Raw genomic sequence first — 17,750 nt, 5'->3', positions numbered from 1 at the left:
CAGTATGCATTATCCATTTTAATCGAAAAGTCAACTAGAATCACAGGAAATCGTTGATGAGAGAAAACAAGGATTTACCGATGGGTTGAAGCTAAAATCCCTTCAATCTGCACAATACTCAATTAATCTTCAAAAACATAGGAAGACGGGAGAATGTCAAAAAGTGTTCTTTGAGTGTTTTAGGGTCAGCTGAGGGACAGGGTCTAACTGATGTATCGGGAGAGAATACACTGTTTTAATTCCTTGAGAACCCCATGGGCGTGCGGCGTTTGCCCACGCCCGTGCGCCCTCACGTGAAGGTCTCACAGGGGCAGATGCACGTCCCTGTGTGCTCTCGGGAACACCTTTAACTATCTCTGAACGCTCTCGCACGGGCGTGCGGAAAATAACCACGCCCGTGCGCCTGTGGGTCAGGGAAAACAGCAGGTCCCTGTTGTTTCTCTAGACATCCGAGAAAATTCCTAAGTGTTCGGCACGCCCGTGTGGAAATGCTGCACGGGCGTGGACATTCACAGGTCCAACTCACAGGGGCAAGTGCACGCCCCTGTGTCTTCTCGGGATCAAGAGAGCTCCTCTACAGAGCTTCACATGGGCGTGCGTAAATTATCCACGCCCGTGTGAAGTTCACAAGGTCGCCTACATGGGCGAGTTCATGCCCCTGTGCGCTCTCGGGATAATCTGCCAAACTCTATAGGAAATCACACGCCCATGCAGAAACTACCCATGGGTGTACGATACTCGCATGGTCATTCACAGGGATAGCCACATGCCCCTGCGTATTCTCTGGATGAGCTTGCAGTGTAAGTCCATGGGCGTGCGGAAATACCACACGCCCGTGCGTTTTCCCCGGATACCTTAGAAAAACCTGCAGGCTCTGCAGAAAATTTCTGAACATGTTTACACACTCAGAGCCTGCCCTATTACGCAATTTTTACCGGTGAAAACATGAAATAAAGCTCAAACAAACCAACTTCGCCAAATCCACATGAAAACACACGATGAATACTCAAAACCTCAAATAAAATCAGAGCATAAGCATCTAAAAATCAAAACACCAACACTTAACAATAAAATTATGTAGACACTATATTATTTGACTATGAAAAATAATAAACACTTGGGTTGCCTCCCAAGAAGCGCTTGTTTAACGTCACTAAGCTTGACGTACCTTGTCTTACCTCACGGGGGCTTATGAAGGAAAAAATACTTCCCTGTCATCATTGCTAATCTCTCCGCCATAGTATGGTTTCAGCCTATGTCCATTAACCTTGAATGTGCCCTTCTCCGGCTGGGTAATCTCAATAGGTCTATGAGGTGAAACTTCAGTTATGGTATAAGGACCATACCACCTAGACTTGAGCTTCCCCGGAAATAACCGTAGATGAGAGTTGAATAGTAATACCTAATCGCCCGCTTTGAAGTCCTTCGGAATCTTAATATGCTTGTCATGCCACTTCCGAATTCTCTCCTTGTATATCCTTGCATTCTCATATGCGTTCATCCTCCATTCGTCTAACTCATTAAGATGTAATATTCGTTGCTCTCCATATTTGCACAAGTCAAAATTCATCACCTTGATTGCCCAATATGCTTTGTGCTCTAATTCCACCGGCAAATGACAAGATTTTCCATACACTGAATTATATGGAGTGGTCCCTATTGGGGTTTTGTATGCTATTCTATGAGCCCAAATTGTGTCATCTAACCTTTCCGACCAATCCTTTTTTCCTTGTTCCACGGATTTGGTTAAGATTCTCTTAAGCTCTCTGTTCGTGACTTCCACTTTCCCACTCGCTTGCAGATTGTAGGGAGTAGCAAGACGATGATGTACTCCATAACGCTTAAGCACTTTCGCCAACTGTGTGTTATAAAAATGGGTCCCCCGATCGCTAATGATGATTCTTGGACTTCACCACAGTTCTTGCATCATTAGTTGGAAGAGCCTGGGCCTCCACCCACTTGGAAACATAATCAACTGCTACCTAAATATATTGTTTGCCATTGGACTTTGGAAATGGTCCCATGAAATCAATTCCCCATACATCAAATACCTCACAGAACTGCATAGGATTCTAAGGCATCTCATCTCTTCGCGATAGGTTTCCAGCCCTTTGATAATGATAAACGTCAAAAAGTATGTATTTTGCATGTATTTGTTCTATATTATTCTTTATATTTATTTGTTGAATTGATGCCTTTTTGGTCTAAATTGTAGTATTTTTTGCATTTCAGGCCCTTTAGCAATTTCACTGTAGCACAGTACTGTAGCGGTGTTACGGTAACAATTCCACTGTAGCAATCACTGTAGCTCATCGCGGGCTTCTCGGCAGAAAACTGAAATTCACGAGGGGTCGGTATACGGCCGGTATACTGACCCATTTACCGGTCGGGATCTGGGCACTTATAAGGTCTTGAAGGGCATTTCTTGGGAATCTTCTTCTTGATTCTTCTTCTTCTTTGGGGGACAAGGCCGGCTTGGGTTGGGAGAATACTTGCACATCACTTGAACCCAAGCTTTAGGTGGACAAAAAGGGAGGAAATCCGAGCATTTTCTCGGCGGGTAGAGCAAGAACGAGGAGGATCTACTTCTAGGGCATCATTGTTTGGAGGTTGAAGACAACGGGAAGCCACCCCTTCGAGTGGCGTCTTCGGAAGGCTTTCTCCGGTGATTCTTGCGTCATTCGACCTTCATCATTTGAGGGAGTGTTCCTCATGTTTACTTTAGTTGTTTGTATGGATTATTTGGCTTTCTTGTTGAACATGAACAACTAAACCCCTAGGTCACCAGATGTAGGTGAAACCTAGGGGGTGAACTTGTGATGTTTTGGATTGTTTGAGTAGTTTATGCATGTTTGGCTTGTTATGATCCTTGTTTGGTGTTCTTGCTTGTTTTGGCACATTTGATTGAGTGATGTATCAAATTCTTGGTAGCACTTTGTAGCATGACCATTGCCTTAGTGCTGGACTCCACCAAACTAGGAAGGGTTCATTGTATAAATATACCGTGACCATCGGGTATTTGTACCCCTCCAATCATAGGGTTGAAAACTACTTGTGTTTCCACCCTAACTTGTGAAAACCGACATTCTCCTTGCAACCGTGTGAGAAGTTGGGCGGAAGAGATTCCGCGCTCAACACTTGCACCGGGTTAGGTGTCAATTGTCGTGACCATCGGGTTGACCTAGGTCTTGGTTTTCTCGGTCCAACTAGCCACGTGCTTTACTACTCAATTTCCTACTCACTATAGTAGCCCCCTTGGGAATCCGCATCCGTGACCGTTTTCCAACCTTGGGCATCTCATGTATTTTACTAGTTTCGTACTTCTTAAGATTTCATTTCGCTTTTCGTTTTGCTTTCTTTTCTTCTTTTCTCTTATCTTGGAATCGGTGAGCTAAACAACAGGTAAGAAGTGAGTAGGGTAGCTCCTCAGGCCCCTTGGGAATACGACCCATTTGCGCGTGCTTGAGTGGTTTATTACTTGACGACCCCGTGCGCTTGCGGGTGTACACACTTCGTGTCGAACAAGTTTTTGGCACCGTTGCTGGGGACCAATCACTGAGGAATATTTGGAAAGCTTTACACTTGTTGATTTAGCCTTTTCATTTTCTTTTGTTTTTGCTCATTTGTTTTGTTTGTCTTTTGTGTTTTTGGTTGTTGAACTTTTGTAATTATTGCATCTTTTTAATTTTCTTTCACACTTTTTACTTTAATCATGTGTATAACTAACAACTATCTTACGACTCCTTGTCTGCAGTATCCCCATCCTTTCTACTCAGACGAACCAATTCAGGGGGATAACATGGACTTCAATTACAATCAATGGAAGGAAGGTTTTTATGAGGACTCACTTTCGCAAATTGTTCGAAATCGAGGAGCTCATTCAGTCTTCAATGACTACCTTAAATCATAATGGGGAAAGAGGATAGAAGACACATTCTTATCCAGTAGTCAGCCCAATTGCATTCATGAAGAACTAGACAATGGACCGGAGGGACCACCCAAGTTAACTTGTTCAATTAATGAGGAGGTCATTCAGCCCACACTTGAAAGCCTAAAAGAGGTGAACTACGCCCTGAGAGATGATTCGAGTGAAGGAATATAGCTCGAGCAGTGATGGTGATTTAGAAGAAATGGGGGAGATAGAGGAACATGATTTTAAAAATTATGAAAGGGTAAAGTTGTCAATAGAAGAACCACCAGAATTAGAATTGAAACCCCTCCCTAAACACTTAGAGTATGCCTTCCTGGGGAAAGAATCGACACTCCATGTTGTCATCGCTTCAGATTTAACAAGGGAACAGAAGGATCAGCTTTTGAGCGTGCTTAGAAGGCATAAAAAGGCTGTTGCGTGGAAGATCACTGATATTAGAGGAATCAACCCATCTTTTTGTACTCATAAAATACTCATGGAGGATAATCACAAACCCACTGCAATTCCCCAATGAATGCTTAACCCCAACATGATAGAGATCGTGAAAAAGGAAGTCATAAAGTTGCTTGATGCGGGCAATATTTACCTGATCTCTGATAGCGCATGGGTGAGCCCAGTGCAAGTGGTGCAAAAGAAAGGAGAGATGACAGTCATCACTAATGAAAAAAATGAGCTTATCCCCACGAGAACCGTCACAGGTTGGAGAGTCTGCATTGACTATTGGAAACTCAATGATGCTACAAGGAAGGATCATTTTCCTTTAAAGTTCATTGACCAGATGCTCGACAGACTTGCAGGACATTCGTATTACTATTTCTTGGATGGATTTTTGGGATACTTTCAGATTCCTATCGCCCCAGAAGACCAAGAGAAGACTACTTTCACTTGCCCCTACGGGACATTTGCGTATCGTCGAATGCCCTTTGGGCTTTGTAATGCACCGGCTACATTCCAGAGATGCATGCTTGCAATCTTCGAGAATATGGTGGAAGATATTATGGAGGTGTTTATGGATGATTTCTCGGTCTTCGGAGATTCATTTGAGTTGTGCCTTAAAAATCTTGAGCGAGTCTTAAAAAGATGTGAGGAGACTAATTTGGTTCTCAATTGGGGGAAATGCCATTTTATGGTCAAGGAGGGCATCGTTCTCGGTCATAAGATTTCAAGGAGAGGAATTGAAGTAGACAGAGCAAAAATTTCCATCATTGAGAAATTGCCTCCCCCAAGCTCAGTAAAGGCAATCCGAAGCTTCCTGGGACATGCGGGTTTTATAGAAGGTTTATCAAAGACTTTTCTACAATTGCCCGACCGTTAACAAAGCTCTTGGAAAAAGATGCTCGTTTTAAGTTCAATGATGATTGCATGAAGGCTTTCATTTGTTTGAAGAAGAAACTTATTGAAGCACCAATAGTGGTTTCTCCAGATTAGAGTTTACCTTTTGAGGTGATGTGTGATGCAAGTGACTATACAGTGGGTGCAGTATTAGGGCAAAGGCGGGATAATCACTTCCATCCTATTTATTATGCAAGTAAGACTTTGAATGATGCTCAGGAAAACTACACTACCACGGAGAAAGAGTTGCTAGCGGTGGTCTTTGCTTTCGATAAATTTCGGTCATACTTGGTGCTATCCAAGGTAATTGTTTACGCTGATCACTCAGCACTCAAATACCTGCTGAGTAAGTCAGGCCAAACCGCGGTTGATTCGTTGGGTGCTTCTACTACAAGAGTTTGATTTAGAGATAAGAGATAAAAAGGGGGCAGAAAACTTAGCTGTTGATCATTTATCACGCCTTGAAGGGCCCAATGATGTGGAGTTGACAAGAGAAGGGATAATTGACACATTCCCTGTGGAACAACTATGTAGCATTCAATCAGTAACAGAGGATGAGATTCCGTGGTTTGCTGACATTGCCAATTATCTTGCAGCAAAGATCCTACCCAAGGGGCTTACTCATCAACAAAAGAAAAAATTCTTCGCCGATTTAAAGCACTATATATGGGAAGACCCCTATTTATTTAAAGTTTGTGCTAATCACATTGTCAGGAGATGTGTTTCGGTGAAAGAAGGATAGGATATTCTGCTGCATTGTCATTCGGGCCCGATTGGGGGGCATTACAGTGGAAGTAGAACAGCTAAGAAGGTTCTTGATGCGGGGTTTTACTGGCCCATGATCTTTCAAGATGCTCAAACGATGGTGCAGCATTGTGATAGGTGCCAAAGAGCCGGTAATATCTCAAAAAGAGATGAAATGCCGCAATCGTGGAATCAGGCTTGTGAGATATTTGATGTTTGGGGGATTGATTTCATGGGACCGTTTCCTAGTTCTCACAGTAATAAATTCATCCTTGTTGCAGTGGACTATGTCTCCAAATGGGTGGAGGCGCAAGCACTTGCATCTTGCGATGCGAGGGTCGTGGTGAAATTCCTTAAGAAATTGTTCTCACGATTTGGCCGAGGAAACAGGAGTTCAGAGAATCCACACGGGCGTGTGGAAATTATCCACTCCCGTGTGGAAATTGCACATGGGCGTGTGAAAGATCCACAAGCCCGTGTGGTCCCCTGATTCTAGCCCTATTTAAAGCCGATTCAGCCCCGATTTTAGTATTCTTTTCTCCATCTTTTCCCCAACTTGAGAGAGGGCTTCGGCTAGGGTTTTGAGGGGTATTGGCTAGGGTTTTGTAGAGGTCCTATGGCTCCGACATCACATTTCGTTTGGAAGAAGGTTATTAGGAGAGCTTTCGTCGGCACCGATCCGAGCGAGTTGTATCCTAGGCTGGACAAAGGATCCCTTGCAACGAGTAGAGGACTCTCCACAAGACCATCGACAAGACCATCGAGGGGTTTTTCTATGGATTCATTACTTTTACATTCTATTTCTTTGATTGTATTTAGCTCCATGGAGAGCTAAACCCCTAGTGGGTACTTGGGTATTTGTGAACCCTAGGATGTATTCGTTTTATTGAATCTCTTTATTATGATTTCAATTAATTGATGTTTATTGTGAGTTCCAACCTTGAATGCTTGATTGTATAAACATTTCCCCTAGAGTGACACTAGGGTTAAGAGTTCTTGTTGGTAACCTTGTGAGTGAGTGACACATCACGAGTGTTAGACAAAGCTAGGTTGGAGAGGGTTGAGAGCGTGAGTCGAGAGGTACAGGAGTGTCCCCTTTCCCCTCCGACGTGATAGATTCTACCTCCGTTCCTCGAGTTCTTTGCAGCCATAATATAGTGAAATGATCTATGGGATGACCTTTCGTTGAGGGCTTAGTTGCGAGTGCAATGTAGTGAAGCGTTGAGGTAATCTTAGTATCTATGGCTTAATCGTGGTTAGGGACCTTCCACCTGGACCAAAGGGTTAGGTCTATAATTAGGAAGAGATTTATCACTTGGAATCCCTAGAGCTCATTGCAACTCTATGCGAGTGCGAGGTGTTTAGATTGTTCGATTTCTCCTACGGGACATGCATAGAGTTAGGCATAGTTGACCTTAGATTTGGGACTATGTATTTAAGGATTTCCACGACTCATCATTGCATTGATTAGGAAGGATAATAGAAGGTTCTTGCAATTGAAACGATCGTCCTAGGAGGAGCATTATCCGAGTACCCCATCTTTATCGATTGCCTTACCTTCCTCCTTTACTCGTGCTCTCTTACTTGTTGATTTTACTTTTGAGAATTGAATCATTGTCACACTTATCACTATTGATCTTTCACATAGCTAAAAAGCGGATTAAGTGTTTTTATTCCCTACTCCTTGTGGATTCGATACCCGCTCACCCAGGATTATTACTTCGACAAACACGTGTACTTCTGGGATATACGCAAGGGGATCTTGTCAGGGATAACATGGTATATCTTGTACTGTAAATAGTTGAACTTTTTGCTCCACATTTTCAAACATTCCCGTGATAGTATTGAATGACTCAGGCATGTTAATCATTTTTTTCTGTAATCAAAAAGAAAGAAAGAAAAACCAAAACGATGATAGAATAAGAAGATATGAAATAGAATGTACGGTAAAATAGCTAAGAAAAAAAATGCAAAGTATCTCTAAACGCCTACTCCCCGGCAATGGCGCCAACAACTTAACAGGGTCCCCTTGCTTATATCTTGCATGTGCACGGGTTTGTCGAAGTAATAACCTCGGATGAGTGGGTATCGTATCCACAGGGAGTAGGGAATAAAAATACTTAATTCGCTTCTTAACTATGTGAAAAGTGAATAGTTTTATATGTGACAATGATTCAATTCTCAAAAGTAAAAACAACAAGTAAGAGAGCACAAGTAAAGGAGAAGGTAAGGCAATCGATAAAGATGGGGTACCCGGATATTGCTCCGCCTTGGACAATCGTTTTAAGTGCAAGAACCCTCTATTATGCTTCCTAATTAATGCAATAGTGAGTCGTGGAAATCCTTAATTACATAGTCCCAAATCTAAGGTCAACCATGCCTAACTCTATACATGTCCCGGAGGAGAGATTGGATAACCTCTCAACCTCGCACTCGCATAGAATTGTAATGAGCTCCAGGGATTCCAAGTGATAAATCTCTTGTAATTATAGACCTAACCCTTTGGTCCAGGTGGAAGGTCCCTAACCACAATTAAGCCCTAGATACTAAGATCACTTCTACGCTTCACTCAATTGCATCCGCAACTAAGCCCCAGTGGAAGGTCATCCCTTAGACCATTCACTCTATTATGGCCGAAAAGAACTCGAGGAACGGAGGTAGAATCTAACACATCGGAGGGGAAAGGGGACGCTCCTGTACCTCTTGACTCACCCTCTCAACCCTCTCCAACCTAGCTTTGTCTAACACTCGTGGTGTGTCACTCACTCACAAGGTTACCAACAAGAACTCTCAACCCTAGTGTCACTCTAGAGGAGTATTCAAACAATCAAGCATTCAAGGTTGAAACACACAATAAACATCAATTAATTAAAAGCATAATAAAGAGATTCAATGAAACGAATACATCCTAGGGTTCAAAAATACCAAAGTACCCACTAGGGGTTTAGCTCTCCATGGAGCTAAGTACAATCAAAGCCAATACCTCTCAAAACCCTAGCCGAAGCCCTCTCTCAAGTTGGGGAAAAGATGGAGAAAAGAATGCTGAAAACAGGGTAGAATCGGCTTTAAATAAGGCTGGAATCGGGTATCCACACGCCCATGTGGACGCTCCTGTGGATTTTTCACACGGGTGTGTGGAATTTCCACATGCCCGTGTGGATTCCCTGTTCTGTAGTTTTCTCAGCCGTCTGTGAACAGTGCTTTTACAGTACTTTACTAGAGTGTTGCTACAATGTTCTGCTACAGTATCTGGCCTGAAATACTTCCCAAATCCATACTTTCATCGAGGTAACGCAAACGGGCACATGTTCACGTCGTGGATCGTTTTGCTTCTTCAATGATGGAAAAGTTGGTGGAGATCTTGTTCTATATGCATAAATCGGAAAGCTTGAGTATGACTGCCCTTGTGCTCCTCCAAATGATTGTGCTAACTCAAATATGAGGAGGTTGGTACACACTCTAGCATCTCACACCCGACCTATGTCTTCGTGTTTGAACCTTAGCAAGATTTCCTCCAAAATCGGTGCATTCTGATCCACATTTGTTTCTTTCCTTCATAATCGGCCTCACAACCCTACCTGCATAAAAGTAACATAAAAACACACATATTATTGTAAAAACCCGAGAAAGGTGATGCTTAACATAAGAAAAGAATACTTCGCATTCATATCGCACAAGCACTTATCACTAAAACCCCTAGTGGGTACTTGGATTTGTGAACCCTAAGATGTATTTATTTTCATTAACCTATTATTATGCTTTCCTTAATTGATGATTTTAATTGAGATCCATTCTTGAACGCTTGTTGAATGATTTCTACCTTAAAGTGACACTAGGGTTGAGATTCAATATTGGTAATCTTTATGGATGGGTGACACGCCATGGTGGTTAGACAAAGCAAGATTGGAGAGGGTCAAGAGGATGAGTCGAGAGGTAGCGGAGCATCCCCTTTCTCCCTCAGGTGTGATTTATCTTACGTCCACATTCCAAGAGTTCTTTGCGGTGACAATAGAGTGAAGGGTTAAGGGATGAACTCCGCTGGGGCTTAGTTGCGCGAGCAACAGAGTAAAGCGCTGAAGTGACTTTAACACCTGGGTCTTAATTGTGACTAGGGGTCTTTTGCCTAGACCAAAGAGTTAGATCAACATATAGGAATAAGGTTTATCACTTGGAATCCCTAGAGTTTCTTGCAACTTTACGTAGTGTGAGGTGTTGAGAATGATCGATTTCTCCACGGGAACATAGTGTAGAGTTAGTCACGGTTGACCTTAGATTTGGAACCGTCTCCACCACTCATTAATGCATTAGTTAGGAAGCATAATAGTTAGTTTTGTAATTGAAATGATTATCCTAGGTAGAACAGTATCTGAGTACCCCACTTTATATCGATTGCCTTTCCTCTCACTTATTTATGCTTCTCTTTCTTATTCTTTTATTCTTGTTTACATCAAAACTTATCAACACAATCATTGTTCATCTTCACTTGGTTAAGTAGCAACTTAAGTATTTTTATTCCCTACTCCCTGTGGATACGATACCCACTCACCTGGGAATTTATTACTCGACAAACCCGTGCACTTGCGGGTGCACGCAAGGGGCATTGTAATGCACTTAAAACATTAGTCCTAGGGGAGCATTGCCCGAGTACCCCACTTTTATCCATTGCCTTACCTCTCACTTACCTTTGCCTTTCATTCTTGTTTTTTTTGTCTTTGTTTTCATTACATTTTATCTATATTATCACTGCTAACTTTCACGTGCTTAAGTAGCAATTTAAGTATTTTTACACCCTACTCCCTATTGATACGATACCCCACTCACCTGTGATTTATTACTTGACAAACCCGTGTATTTATGGTTCACACGCAAGGGGCGCTGTCCAGTTTTGGCACTATTGCCGGGGAGTAAGCGTTTAGAGATACTTTGCACTTTGCTATCTTAGCTATTCATTCATTCTCTTTCATATCTTCATATCCTATCATCGTTCTAATTTTGTTTTCTTTCTTTTGGTGCATCTCCAGGTTATGACCCAAGGGAATCCTTCGATACTAATTGAAGGAGATCTTGTACTTGAATGTACACTCAAAAAAAGAGATAAAGAATCTGTGCAAGAATCGCTGAATCTAGCTGATGTGGAAGTTAAAGGATCTGACAACATGGCAGAACAGAATGAACAATAGAGAACACTCTCTGATTATGCTAGACCATCAGTACTGGGGACATAATCTAGCATTGTGCGACCCCCGATTATAGCTCTGAACTTCGAGCTGAAGCTAGCATTCATCCAGATAATACAGCAGTTAGCACAGTTCAATAGTTTGGCCGATGAGGATCCAAACAATCACATTGAGAACTTCTTGGAAGTTTGTGACATGCTAAAGATCAATGGTGTTACGGATGATGCTATTAGATTGAGGGCTTTCCCATTCTCTCTAAAAGGAAGAGCTAAATAGTGGTTACATTCTTTACCACGAGCATCCATCACGACATGTAATGAAATGGTTGAAGCTTTTCTTACAAGGTACTTTCCTCTGGGGAAATCGATAGAGCTTCGCAATGAGATATCATCATTTGCTCAGATGCAGCTCGAATCCTTGTTTGAGACATGGGAGCGATTCGAGGAACTTTTGGGGAAGTGCCCACAACATAGATTCCCCGAATGGATGATCATTCAGACCTTTTACAATGGGTTGAATCCATGTACAAGACAACTTCTAGATGCTTCCATAGGAGGTACAATGGGGAATAACACCCTTGATGAAGCCCGTTAATTAGTAGAAGAAATGGCCATAAATAGCTATCAATGGAATGCAAGGGAAAGGAAGAAAGTGGCCAGACTTCATGAGATTGATGTGGTTACATCATTGTGGCCTAAGTGGAGGCATTGAGTAAGAAGTTAGACACTCTAAGTTCTCCTAGATTAGTGGCCGTAATGAATTCTGATTGATGTGGGGGAGGACATGCCCATTCGATTGCCCGATAGCCATTGGTGGTACTTCATCCATTGAGCAAGTTGACTTTGTGGGTAATGCAATGCGAAAAAAAGGCAATCCTTATAGCAACACCTACAACTAGTGGTGGAGGAATCACCAAAATTTCTCATGGAGTAACAAAGGGCAGCAAAAGGCGGTATTACAACCGGGTTTTAAACAACAACAACAATCCCCGAACATGGAAAGTAGACATTCAGGTTTGGAGACCCGGATGACCAACTTAGAGAAACCCTTGACCCGATTTATGTAATCATCGAATACACAGTTCCAATCGGTCGAGCTATACTTCGCAACCACACCTCTTTGTTGCACAACCTAGAAAATCAAGTGGGACAAATCGCGAAGTCTCTATCGGAGAGACCACAAGGAAGCTTACCGAGTAACACCGAAACCAATCCATGAGAGCATGTGAAGGTGATCACTTTGAGAAGTGGTTGTGAGGTTGAAGGTATGCTTCCAAGTGAGAAGACCAATACTGAAGCACCGGAGGTCATAGAGGTTGAGAAGGGAGCAACTAAGGAGAAGGAGGTGGCAACCCCACCTTACAAGCCAAGAATCCCTTATCCCTCTAGATTGAAGAATGACCAAAACGATGAGCAATACAAATAGTTCTTGGGTCTATTCAAGCAATTGCACATCTACATTCATTTTATGGAGACATTGTCTCAGATGCCTCGGTATGCTAAGTTCTTAAAAGATCTATTGACCAACAAGAGGAAGTTGGAAGAGAGTGCATCGGTGATCTTAGATGCCTCTTGTTCGGCAGTTTTGCAAAAGAATATGCCGAACAAGAAGAAAGACCTAGGAAGTTTTATTATCCCGTGCAACATTGGCAACTTGGGTGAAGAGATGGCATTGGCAGACTCAGGGGCTAGTATCAATGTCATGCCATACTCTTTCTTTCAAAATTTAGGCTTGGGAGAGCCTAGGCCCACTCGGATGACTTTGCAATTGACGGAATAAACGGTGAGACATCCGAGGGGCGTCATTGAAGACGTGCTTTGTCAAGGTGGAAAAATACATATTTCCTGTCGAATTTTGTAGTGTTGGATGCCGATGAGGATGTAGATGTTCTTTTGATACTTGGGAGGCCATTCTTGCGTACTTCCAAGGCATTGATTGACATGGACGGTGGGGAGTTGACACTAAGGGTTGGAGATGACAAGCTCACATGTCGCCTCGCCCAAGCCATGAGAAATTCTCTTGACTTTGATGATACTTTATATTTTCTTGACACTACTGATCAATTAATCGATGAATATATGCAGGAAATGTTAAATTCGGACCCATACGAGGGGTTGCTAGACCAAGATGAGGAGAATAAGGAACTAATGATGCTTGGTCTAGATGAGAAAGCACTACCCACTCCGGGGATCATGAAAACTATGCTCTGGAAGATGAGTGAACGAGAAGATGCCACAAGAAACGCCACAAGGCTGTTGGGGATGTGTATGAATGGAAAAAGGGTGACAAGACTTTATGTGGTAACAAGCTCGACAACTCTCCCTCTTCCTTCAAGAAGTTGTGCTCATCATGCTTTCAAGTCATGGGTAAGAGGAAAACCTTCATCTATGAACCCCCGTGAGGTAAGACAAGGTACGTCAAGCTAAGTGACGTTAAACAAGTACTTCTTGGGAGGCAATCCCAAGCACCTACTATTTTGTTAGTTGTTAGTTTAGTGTTTGCATGAATAAAATGTTGAGTGTTGGTGTATATATGTTTTGATGCATTGCTATGATTTTTTTGTGGATGAGTTGGTGTTATCATGTGCTTTAATGTCTATGTCAAAGTTGTTGGTCATTTGAGCTTGTTTCGTGTTTTTCTCTGGTATAAATAGGGCATGCTCTGAGTGTGTTTGCATGTTCAGGAATTTTTTACAGAGCCTGCAGAGTTTTCCAAAGCATCCAGAGAAAACGCATGGGTGTGTAAAATTTCCACACACCCGTGGGTCTCTACTGAGAGCTCATCCAGAGAAGGCATAGGGGTGTGGACTCGACCTTGTGAACGATATTGTAATATTCACACGCCCTTTGGTAATTTTTGCACGGGCAAGTGTATTCCTGCAGAGATTTAGAGATTTTCCCCGAGAAGACACAGGGGTGTAGACTCGCTCATGTGGATGACCCTGTGATAAACACATGGGCCTGTGTAATTTGCACATGCCCGTGTGGATCTCTACAGAGGAACTCTCTTCCATCTGGAGAATACACAAGGGCATGCGAGTAGCCCTCTGAACTGGCCTTGTACATGTCCAAGTGTGTGAAACACTTAGAGTTTTCTTGGGTTGGATGAAGAAGCCACATGGGCGTGGGGATGCCCCTGTGGGTCAGGAGCACGGCCGTGGTTATTTTCCGCACATCCGTGTGTATGCGTTCACAAAGATTTCAGTGTTTTCCCCGACAGCGCATAGGGGACGAGCGTCTGGCCCTGCGAAGCTCTCCTGTGAAGACGCATGGGAGTGGGTAATTTCCGCACGCCTGTGTGGATGTACAGAAACTCTAGAGTCGCAGGTTTTTTCTTTAAAATATATTCGAATTTCTCTATCTTCACAGTCTAAATTGTTCAGAAAAATAAAACACTCACTCGCCCGACCTTGCATCATCATTTTAGAAGGATTTTACTTGATTTTTTCGGCTGATTTTTGGCTCTACATCTCCAACTCATCGGTAAACCCTTTTCTCTCCTCTTCTTCGTAAATGTTTGATTTAATTGATAAACTAGTAAATATTACTTCATTTCTACAATTAGAAGGGGTATGCATGCTTAGAAAGAAGTTAGAGGCGATTTGATGATGTATTTGTGAGTTTTTATCATGCGCCTATGCATTTTTTCACACCCCGTGGATCCATACGGGCGTGTGGAAATTCCACACGACCGTGTGGATTTTTGTAACATTAACCTGTGAGTATTCTTGATCAAATTTCTTCTCAAACCATGCAAAAGTGGCTTCCCGGTCAAAGAAGCAAGCTGATAAGCGCCCGCATGAGCATTCCCCTAAATTGGATCACATGGAGTTTGTTATTCCCGAGCATCAGGCTCAGTTTGAGAGGCTGTCTAAGCTCAGGTTCGATCAAACCCGATTCCGGGACATGAACATTCTTAGGGAAGTTCAGTCAATGGAAGACATAGTAGATAATGTCGAAAAGATGTTGTCTGTGGGTAGCTGGAGGCGCGTATTGTCTATCTGAGAGCCAGTTATTCGTCAGCTCACTTTGGAGGTACTTTCATCCTTTGAGTTTTATAGATCTTACTGGAGCTTTGACAATGTCGGTGTTATACAGTTTAGAGCACTCGGCCATCATTATAGCATGAGTGTTACGTAGTTCTCCGTCTATCTGGGCTTGTACGATGAGGTTTACATGGATATAGAGGAGTATGATCGATTACCCACAAATTATCCCGGCAGTCTGACTCCCCAGAAGGCGCATAGGACACTTTGTGGGGAGGGGCAGTATGAGCGAGGAGTGTCTAAGGCTACGTGCCTTTCTCGGCCAGCATATAGATACATCCACGTCATTCTTAGCCGATCAATGAACGGGCGTGGTAATAGCACAGGGCTACTGAGCTGACAGGAGCTACTATACTTATACTCCATGGTGCAAAGAGAGCCGATTCATTTGGGGCTCATTCAAGCTGAATACATGCACTACCAGAGCCAGTATGTCAGAGCAAGAGTCATTTTCTCAGGCCCATATATCACGAGACTAGTCATAGACATGGGTCTTCTGGACGCAATTCGAGGGGCTGAGAAGGCAAGTATACCTGCTCCCCTGGGCATAAAAATGTTAAAGGCTAATGGGGATGGTTCATAGAGTCTAGTCGGGAGTGTATGCTTTGATTACACCTACCCCAGAGGCAGCAGAGAGAGATGATGATGTTATTGAGAGTTATCAGCTGCTCCCAAGCATCAGCCAACACCAGTTGAGACCGAGGTACCTCCTGTGACAGAGGAGCCACACCCAGTACTCATGTTTTCACCGTCACGAGCCTATGATCATTTTGAGAGACTTGAGAGTGTGGTGGGAGTGCTATGGATAGAGATTGCTAAGGTCTAGGCTATATATGTCGCACAGTATACATAGTTTATGGCATGTTTTGATACATTACAGCAGATTTTTTGTGTGAGATGTTGCCCCATCATTTATTCTGAGACCTCGAACCCTTACAGTTCCTCTGGCTTCACCATCACCTGATCCACTGGCACCTTTTGATTATCCCGTAGTAGCAGCAGAGCCAGAGCATGACACCGACACTTCATGTGTTGTTCTTTATTTATTTCTTGTTATCTTATTTTGTATTGATGTTAGACTTGCACTACTCATAAAGGATTTTCCTTCTGAGTATGTCTGTTATTTTCATTATGTTGTCTCGAGTTGTATTTATTGCTCTATCTTTTATACACTCGAGTTGTTTTTTTTTTTTTATTGAGCTTGACTAAACCCCCTCATGTATGCGTGCAGATGGTCTTGTCAGTATGGGAATCGAGAACTAGTTATGGATACAGGCAAGGTGTTTTGGCACTTAGCCGTGGGTGCTTCACAACTCGTTGGAACATCACTCCCAAGGATTTAGCTCCATCAAATGCAATACTAGGAGTCAGTAAAATATTGTTCCGATTTCCTTCTCCCGCATATATTCTTGATTGATTTACATTATTAGTGAGCTTGCATGTATACATTGGGGACAATATACAGCTTAAGTGTGTGTGTGTGTGTGTGGGGGGAGTTCACGTTGCACACATCTTTTATATATGTTTTGATTGATATACATGCTCACATAGCCAATTATGGTTCACCTAGGTTGTAATGACTGTATTCTTGAGTTTAGGAGAATTTTTAACATTGAATGTTCTTATGCTCTAGTTTTATAAGAATTTCTAGGAATTTTTGCCCGAATGACACTTGTTGCACTACTTGCTCTTTAAACTCTTTTGGAAACTCAAGTTTAATGTGAAAGGGACTAGTTAGTGTTAATTCTTTTGTTAATTCTGCTAAAAAAAAATTTTATTTGTTGTTTGTGCATTAGGGGTGGAAAGAGCTTACACCTATGTTGTATGTAGCTACTCTCATAAGTTGGATACTAGTTATGCCTTAATGAGAGAAAGAGCTATCTCATGGGATGAGTGAAAGCTACCACCTTGAAAGTGTGAAAGCCACCTTAGTGGCCGCTTGGGAAAGGACTACCTTAGAGGATTGACACACCTTATGGAAACTCAAGCTTAACACTTAAAGGACTAGCACACCCTTTGTGTGTGTACCGCAAGTGCGCAGGTTGTCAAAGTAAAGAGTACCCTGGTGAGTGGGTAGTCGTATCTACAAGGATTAGTGATCGGAAACACAAGAATTGCTATTTAACTATGATGAAGATGAATCAATGGTGGTGTGAACAATATCAATGTGAAAAAGAAATAAAGAAAACATGAAAGAGAGAGACATAATAAAATGATAGGAGAGGCAATCGATAGAAAACCGGGCACCCGGACATTGCTCCCCCTAGGACTATTGTTTCAAGTGCAAGACAAACTATTATGTCTCTTAACTGATACTTAATTAGTTGTGAAAATCCTAAAATACATGGTCCCAAATCTAAGGTCACCCATGACTAACCCGACACTATGCCCCAGTGGAGAAATCTCTCAATATCAACACCTCACACCATGTATGGTTGCTTAAAGCTCTAGGAACTCCAAGTGATAAATCATATTCCCTAATATAGATTAACCCTTTGGTTCAGACCAATGACCCCTAGTC

The 17,750-nt window shown here is 42.5% G+C and overlaps 1 non-coding gene across 1 annotated transcript; it reads right to left on the bottom strand.

The window, feature by feature from the left end:
- Positions 1-11,553: 11,553 nt before the first annotated feature.
- Positions 11,554-11,660, bottom strand: LOC120264109. Its single transcript, XR_005537286.1, has one exon. It is a non-coding gene; the product is annotated as a small nucleolar RNA R71 (small nucleolar RNA).
- Between the last annotated feature and the right edge of the window lie 6,090 nt (positions 11,661-17,750).

Source organism: Dioscorea cayenensis, chromosome 6 (genome assembly GCF_009730915.1).
Source record: "Dioscorea cayenensis subsp. rotundata cultivar TDr96_F1 chromosome 6, TDr96_F1_v2_PseudoChromosome.rev07_lg8_w22 25.fasta, whole genome shotgun sequence".
NCBI lineage: Eukaryota > Viridiplantae > Streptophyta > Magnoliopsida > Dioscoreales > Dioscoreaceae > Dioscorea > Dioscorea cayenensis.
The sequence above is the reverse complement of the archived record's forward strand: the minus strand, read 5'-3'. Positions and strand labels throughout refer to the sequence as shown.